General features: G+C 49.8%; 1 long non-coding RNA gene across 2 annotated transcripts; it reads left to right on the forward strand.

Moving 5' to 3' along the window:
* Positions 1-471: 471 nt before the first annotated feature.
* On the forward strand, positions 472-5,356 carry LOC123389989. Of its 2 annotated transcripts, none has more exons than XR_006604669.1 (3): positions 472-839; positions 2,997-3,215; positions 3,661-5,356. It is a non-coding gene; the product is annotated as an uncharacterized LOC123389989 (long non-coding RNA). The 2 variants fall into 2 exon arrangements; XR_006604670.1 differs by having other exon boundaries at positions 3,036-3,215.
* Positions 5,357-6,844: the final 1,488 nt, after the last annotated feature.

Genomic DNA, 6,844 nt, shown 5'->3' on the forward strand with positions numbered 1-6,844 from the left:
ACGGCCCTGGCATCGGGACTAGAGGACCACACCTTGGGTAGCCATGCTGGGACGTGGAACCAGCACTGTGCTCACATCAGAAAAGCTGCATGTGACTCCTGGCCCTCTGTTTCCTCATCGGCTGTGTCTTGTCTTGTGAGATTGTTAAGAGCACAGAATGAGACGCTAGATGGCAAGCGCTCAGTGCCATCTCTGGTCAGGCCACCCTAGCTGTCATCACCGCACCAGCCACTGAAACTTTCAGACCCTCAACATCTTTATCTGAAAAAAGAAGGGGTTGGGTTGGGTTAAGCCCTAAGGTTTTCTTCAGTGTTCGCCTTCAAAGACTATTTGGTTGTTTCAACGGTAACATGGAGTAGTTGTAACTTCTAACAAGGTTGTGCTATGAGTGACACATGATGGGAAATACTTAGCCAACAATCATCATGTCATCATGTGGGTGGGTGTGGTCCAATGGGTGGAAGGATCGTGGGCAGACAGGGCAGACCTGAGCTCATGGGGCTCATTGAGCCTGAGGGCTCCCCCTGGGCTCATAGGGCTCATTGAGCCTGAGGGCAGCCCCCTGGCTGCTCAGGCCAGCTGTGAATGAAACCCTGCCCTGCCAGTTCCTGTGGGTCTACACGTGCTGACAGCATTGGGAAGTCAAAATGAACCACCAAAATGGAAAAGAACCGAGCAAACGTGTCATTCCTCCACAAAGGACTTGGTTTCCCAGCCTCAGAGAGCTCAGGGGGCGCTGGTGGAGGTGATAGCTCCTGGAGGTGATAAAGAGGAGGCCCAGAAAACTTTGAGTGGCTAAATACTCCGCCTGGGAATGAAGAGATCCGAGAGAAGCAGAGGTGAGTTCTAACCACTCCGACAATTCCTTAGAGAGAATGCTGTTCTGATGCATAAGTTTCTGGGTCCAAGGCCCGTCAACCAGGGGACACCAGCCAAGTCCTTTAGTTTTTATGAAAACAGTAATGCTGTGGTTACTTCTAGTAGTAGTACCAGTAACGTAGCATTAGCTCTAGTGGTACTGGTGATGATGATGACGGCGATGAAGGCAGACTCCACCAAATGCCACTCGTAACTGCTTTACACACATTGTCTGAACCCTGACAACAGTATTTAGGCATTTATTACCACTCCCAGGTTATTGAACACAAGGCCAAAGCCCAGAGAGGATAAGCAACAGGCCTCTGTTTTCCTGTAGAGACCAGCAGAGTTTAACTTGGTTTCTTAAGTGGGAGTTGGACAAGAAAGATGAAAGCCATCTCCCATGTGACCCTGATGCCGTATGGAGCCGCTCCATGTGCTGGGCGGCCCTTGCTTCTCCTCCTGCCTCCTTTTGGGACCTGGCTTCCAGCACTTGTAACTGCATTTATTTACATTGCTCTGTTTTCACCACGTAAATATAGCTCTCCATCCTGGCACAGGAAGCATAGTTAGCTGGGATCGGTCTATTTTCATGAACGCTTTAGTAACACAGAGGGCTGCAAAAACCATTTGAAGCAGGCATCATGGGCTTTGTCATCTGAACAGGGTCTACACCTTCCTCACTTTGTCACGAGAAGCCAGATAATCCCCTCCCCATCTAGGTTTCCTCCTCTTTACGTTTGAGTAAATGGTCTCTTCATCTAGTCATTCTGAAGTGCCACCGGTAGGATGAACCAAAAAGTTCTTTATAAAGAGTAAATTCTCATAAAAAGACGTGGCATTCTTCGTTCTTGGGGGGGGGATCTTTTATTTTTATTTTCTTATTACTAGTCAATACTCATTCACATCTTTATTATTCACATGCATGAGAAAAAAAAATCTATCATCTCTTCATGCAGAAAGGAGAATAATAGCAGGTAACACTTTAGCATAGGTCTTCCCAGACCTTCTGTCTAAAGGAAAGGTGCCCTTCTCTTGTAATTATTTATTTATTTATTTATTTATTTGACAGACAGAGATCACAAGTAGGCAGAGAAGCAGGCAGAGAGAGAAGGAAGCAGGTTCCCGCCGAGCAGGGCTCCATCCCAGGACCCTGAGGTCATAACCTGAGCTGAAGGCAGGGGCTGTAATCCACTGAGCCACCCAGGCGCCCCATTGTCTTGTAATTCTCACTTGGTAACAACAGGTGCTGATGAAGTGGAGAGGGAGAGGGCAAATGTACAGGAGACATATGGGGAGTTGGGGCTGGGGCTGAAGGGGAGCAGTGGGCACCCATCCTCGGAAGCCCCAGACCGGCAGCTAGGAGAGGAATTTTTTAAGGCAGATATGCTGGTTAAGTGGGGGAGACAGTAAAAATGAAAAACAAGGTGACCACTTTATTGAAGTAAAACATATAAATGTACCTTCATGTAACAGTATCTTGAAGGGACAAGCCTCTTCTGTGACAGCAGATTGAAGTTTTAGATAGACTTTTAAAAACTTGAAAAAAAAAAACAGCTTTAAAGTAGAGAAACAACTCAAAGACAGTCAGGGAAACAATCTAAGTTCAGAGTCTTCTAGAAGAAACAGAATATCCCAATTATTTTACATTTGTCCCATCTGCACCAGCAGGAGAGCTACTTTCCCTCTACTATTTATTAGAAGCAAATGGTTTGGCTTTGATGCGATGTACTTCCTCACTCATATTCCATTGCTTTGCATAATAACAAAAACAAGTGCAACTGGCCAAACCAGTTTGTGGACAAACATACACACGTCTCTTGGTAACCCCACACTGTGGGAGCAGAAGTGCGCCGCTGACCCCGAATCCCGCTTCCTGGGCACACACACGTCTCTGCCGCCAGACAGAATGTTTAAGTAAGCACAAGGCAAGCATCGGCTGCCTATTGGAAGATGTCTAATATAGGGTAAACACAGAGAGAAACAGTTGTGTCCATGAAGATGCTTTCGCCGCACGTAACAAAAAAAGGGACAAGCTCGTTTTTAGGGAATAAGGAGATTTATTACCTCAAATAGCAGGAAGTTTAGAAGTAAGATGGGCTTGATTCAGGGATTGAGCTATGTCACCGGGGCCCCAGGTTACTGCCATCTCCTCACGCGGCTGTTTGCGGCATCAGCTTCATCTTGCAACCATGGCCAATCCTGGAGCATCAGGTTTCCTTTTTCTGGTTCGGCGGGAGAGAGAGAGAAGCAAGAGGAGTCCACCCATGGGATCAGGTCCGTCCGTTCCGTCTGACCGGCCCCACCTCGGCCCCTTGCCCATCCCCGGAGTACTTATAACCATCGTCAGAGAAATGGTAGGTGCTGACTGGTTTAATTTATCAACACCCTTCCTGGAGTGGGAGAGGAGCTCGGTTTCCCACTCCTGAGACTCTCAGACGCTGGGTGAACACTTGAGCAAAACTAGATTCTGTTATGGAAAAGGAAGAGAGGACAGGACGCAGGGGAAGACGGGGTGACTCCTACAGTAAGCTTTCCCTAGTTCGCAGCGTGGCTGCGGGCCAACGGTGTTCCCTCAGAACATGGCATCCTCCACTCTTAGCGAGAGCAGCTCAGAGTGACAACGGGGAAGCACAGAAACTGGTGGCACTTTAATTCAGGATCACAATTGTGGATGGGCTCTCCACGGTGCCAGGCGGCCCGCCCACACATCCCCTGGTTGGTCACCGTCCCGCTTTGCCAAGAAGCCTCTCACAGCTTCTCTCCCCTTCCACTCCGACACCTGCTTTCTGCTCTCCTCAGATACACTGGCTGACTCCTTTCTGCCAGACGCCACTGAGGAAACAGAAGCTGCCAGATTGCTCCGTAATCACCTCTGCTGTGTGGCCTGCCTCTGCCCAGGATGCTGGCTCCCTGTGGGTGCGGTTGATGACCCGGCCCCTGGCCCTGGACCCCCACCCCAGGTCACCTTCGCAGGCCCTTGCTCTGGCAAGTGCCACCCCCGCCCCCAACTCTATGAGCAGACAGATCTTTGGGAGCTTGCAGCTTAAAAACAAAGCAAAACCACTCTTCCTTGACCATCCTTCCATCCTTTCAACAGCATGACATCTTCAAAAGGTTGCATAGAGTCACCGGCTCCCGTGCCTCAGTCCTTCCCCTCTCAATTCACTGTCCTGGACTCTCTGAGTCCACCCGCCATGCCACTGAACCGGTTCTAGCCATGGTTAGGAGCCACCACGATTTGCCAGAGAGCCGCTTGCGACCTGTATGGGAGGTGACCCTCAGCGCTTTCCTCAGCCACCCTCTTCTCTCAGCGTCTACAGCACCCGCTCTCCTGGGAGGGTTTTCTCGGTGGGTTCCGTGCCTGCCACTTGCCTTCTCTCACTGTCCTGAGCATCCTGAGTCTGACCTGGGGCCTTCCTCTCTCCTCCCTTCCTCTCCCTCCGTCCCCTTCTGAACTTCCAGACTCATTCGCCCCAGTTTGTCTGCTCTGCTCCCCTCTTTAAACCTCGTTCCCTGGCAGGTGATGGGCAGATTCGGAGTTCCCACCCAAGCTCCGCATCACGGCTGCTGGCCCTCTCCGCTTCCATGCCCGATAACATCCCTAACCTGCCGTGGTCCACATGGGGCTGCTGGTTCCTCCCCACCCCGTGTCCCTCAAACCTGTTGCTCCTCCTGTCTTCACCATCTCACTGAGGGACCCCACAATTTGTCCCCTTATGTACTCGTCAGCAAGCCCTGTTGTCCCCTCCCCAAGAAGAGCCTAATTCCTCCTGCTCTTCCCCCTCCCAGGCTCCAAGCTGCAGCCACAACTCCCCCTTCCCATCCCCAAACCACTGTGATAACCTGATACTGCCCATTCCTGCCCTCCACACGGGGCCAGAGCAGCCTCAAAATACTAGATCAGATCATCTCACTCCCTAGTGCAAACCCTCCAGTGGCTTCCTGTTGTGGGCAGAATAAAATCTAGATTTTATCTAGAGTAAAATCTCGATACCTTATCATGGCCTAAGAGGCCCTATTGGATCCAGTCCTGACCCTTCTCTGACCTTTGCAGGGGAACCCAGGCGGTAGACACCTGGAGCCTCTTCTGGCCAGTGCCCATGCTGGCTTGTTCCCACCCAGGGGCTTTCAACTCGCTCTGCTCCCTCATTTACATGACTGGGTCATTCCTGTCACTCAGGCCTCAGCTCGAAGGTCATGTCCACAGAGGCCTTCCCTAGCCACAAAGTCTAAATGAACCCCTCGCTCCCCATCACTCTCTACCCCGAACCTTGTTCTATATTTGTTCTCGAAGTTAGCGCTATTTAAATGATCTTTTCATTCATTTATTTATTTATTCATTTATTTATTCTCTAGCTCCTTCCCATTTGTATAGACTATACCCACCAGGGGACAGTATACTTGTTCTTGTTCTGTGGCCTCAGCACCTAGAGCAACAGCAGGAGCCAACAATAGTAATTCGCTGAATGACTCCATTTGCCTCACTTACCTCTGTCTTTCCCGGGAATGGCCCCCAGAGGGTGCAGGACAAGTAGCTCCCTCCTCTTTCTGTTGCCACTGAACTCACGCGGCAACAGCTCGTGTCGCTCACACCTGGAGGAAGGCAGGTGAGGAAAATCTAGAACTTGACTTCCCGCGCTCACAGACGAGTGGGTGGTGGGAGATGAAACATCAGAAAGCCACAGGGCTGCCGTTTGATAAATGGCACGAGAGAGAGGGAAGCGCAGGTTGACACTGAAACTCAAGGAGGAGCGTCTAGCACGGGAGGGTGAGGTCAACCAGGTTTTCCTGGAAGAGGGGATGCCGAAGGGGAGTCTTAAGGATTGAGAGGAGTCAGGTAGGTGGAGAAGGGATGGAAGGTGGGAACCAACACTGCAGCAGAAGGAGTGAGGGAGGCTCACAAGCCTTGGGAAGCCATGGGGAGCGCACAAGGAGGTAAGGAAGACTGGAGATTGAGTTCGAGGAGGACAGGAGGTGGGCATGGGAAGGTAGGAGACTGGACGAAGGAAGAGACCTTATTGTTAAAGGCCTTGTAACAAAGCCACCGCCGTTCACTTTTATCGAGCTCTCACTATGTGTGAGGCACCGAGTCCTCTCATTTCACCCCCTGACAGCCCTGTCGTCGGGTAGGTTCTGTCACGATCTTCAGTTTACTGGTGGGAAATGGTGAGTGACTATCCTGAGGACGCACGGGAAGTAAGTATGGACTCCACATCAAAGCCCTTGGAAACATATTGTAAATGCTGTGAAACACAAGCCCTGGGTCTCCTGTGATATTTCTTGATTTCTCTCTCTCCCTCTCTTTTTAGAAGGGGAAGGAGCAGAGAGAGAGAATCTTAAGAAGGTTCCACACCCAGCGCAGAGTCCCGCACGGGGCTCCATCCTACAACCCTGAGCTCATGACCTGAGCTGAAACCAAGTCTGATGTTTGGGTCACCTGGGTGGCTCAGTTGGCTAGAGGTCTGACTCTTGATTTTTGGCTAGGGTCGTGATCTCATGATTGTGAAATAGAGCCCCATGAGGGGCTCCACACTCAGCACGGAGCCTGCAAAAGAGTCTCTCTTTCTGCCCCTCCCCGCCAAAATAAATATATAAATAAATCTTTTAAAAAAGTCTAGCATTTAACTGACTGAGCCACACAGGGGCCCCCTTAATTTCTCTCTCTGGGGCTTAGCTTTCTTTGTGATAAAATGGGACTGATAGCAGTGTGGAGTTTGTGAGAATTTAATGAGATAATTCATACATATAAAAGTGCTTAGCACTGAATCAAAATTAGTTCCTGCTCAGTAAACATGAGCTACTACTGTTATTATTAAATTTCTGTTTTTGGAAATATTGATACTGAAAGACTACTATTATACCTGGGGATTCTTTTTTTCCTTACAGTGGAAATAGGACTTGACAGAGCCTAGAGTCTGACTGGCTCTCCTCTTTCATTTATGATTGGTATCTCAGTTTACTCCTTTATACCATATTGTGAATG

The sequence above is a fragment of the Mustela putorius genome, unplaced genomic scaffold, assembly GCF_011764305.1.
Source record: "Mustela putorius furo isolate JIRA1106 unplaced genomic scaffold, ASM1176430v1.1 tig00537227_pilon_pilon_pilon, whole genome shotgun sequence".
Taxonomy (NCBI): Eukaryota; Metazoa; Chordata; class Mammalia; order Carnivora; family Mustelidae; genus Mustela; species Mustela putorius.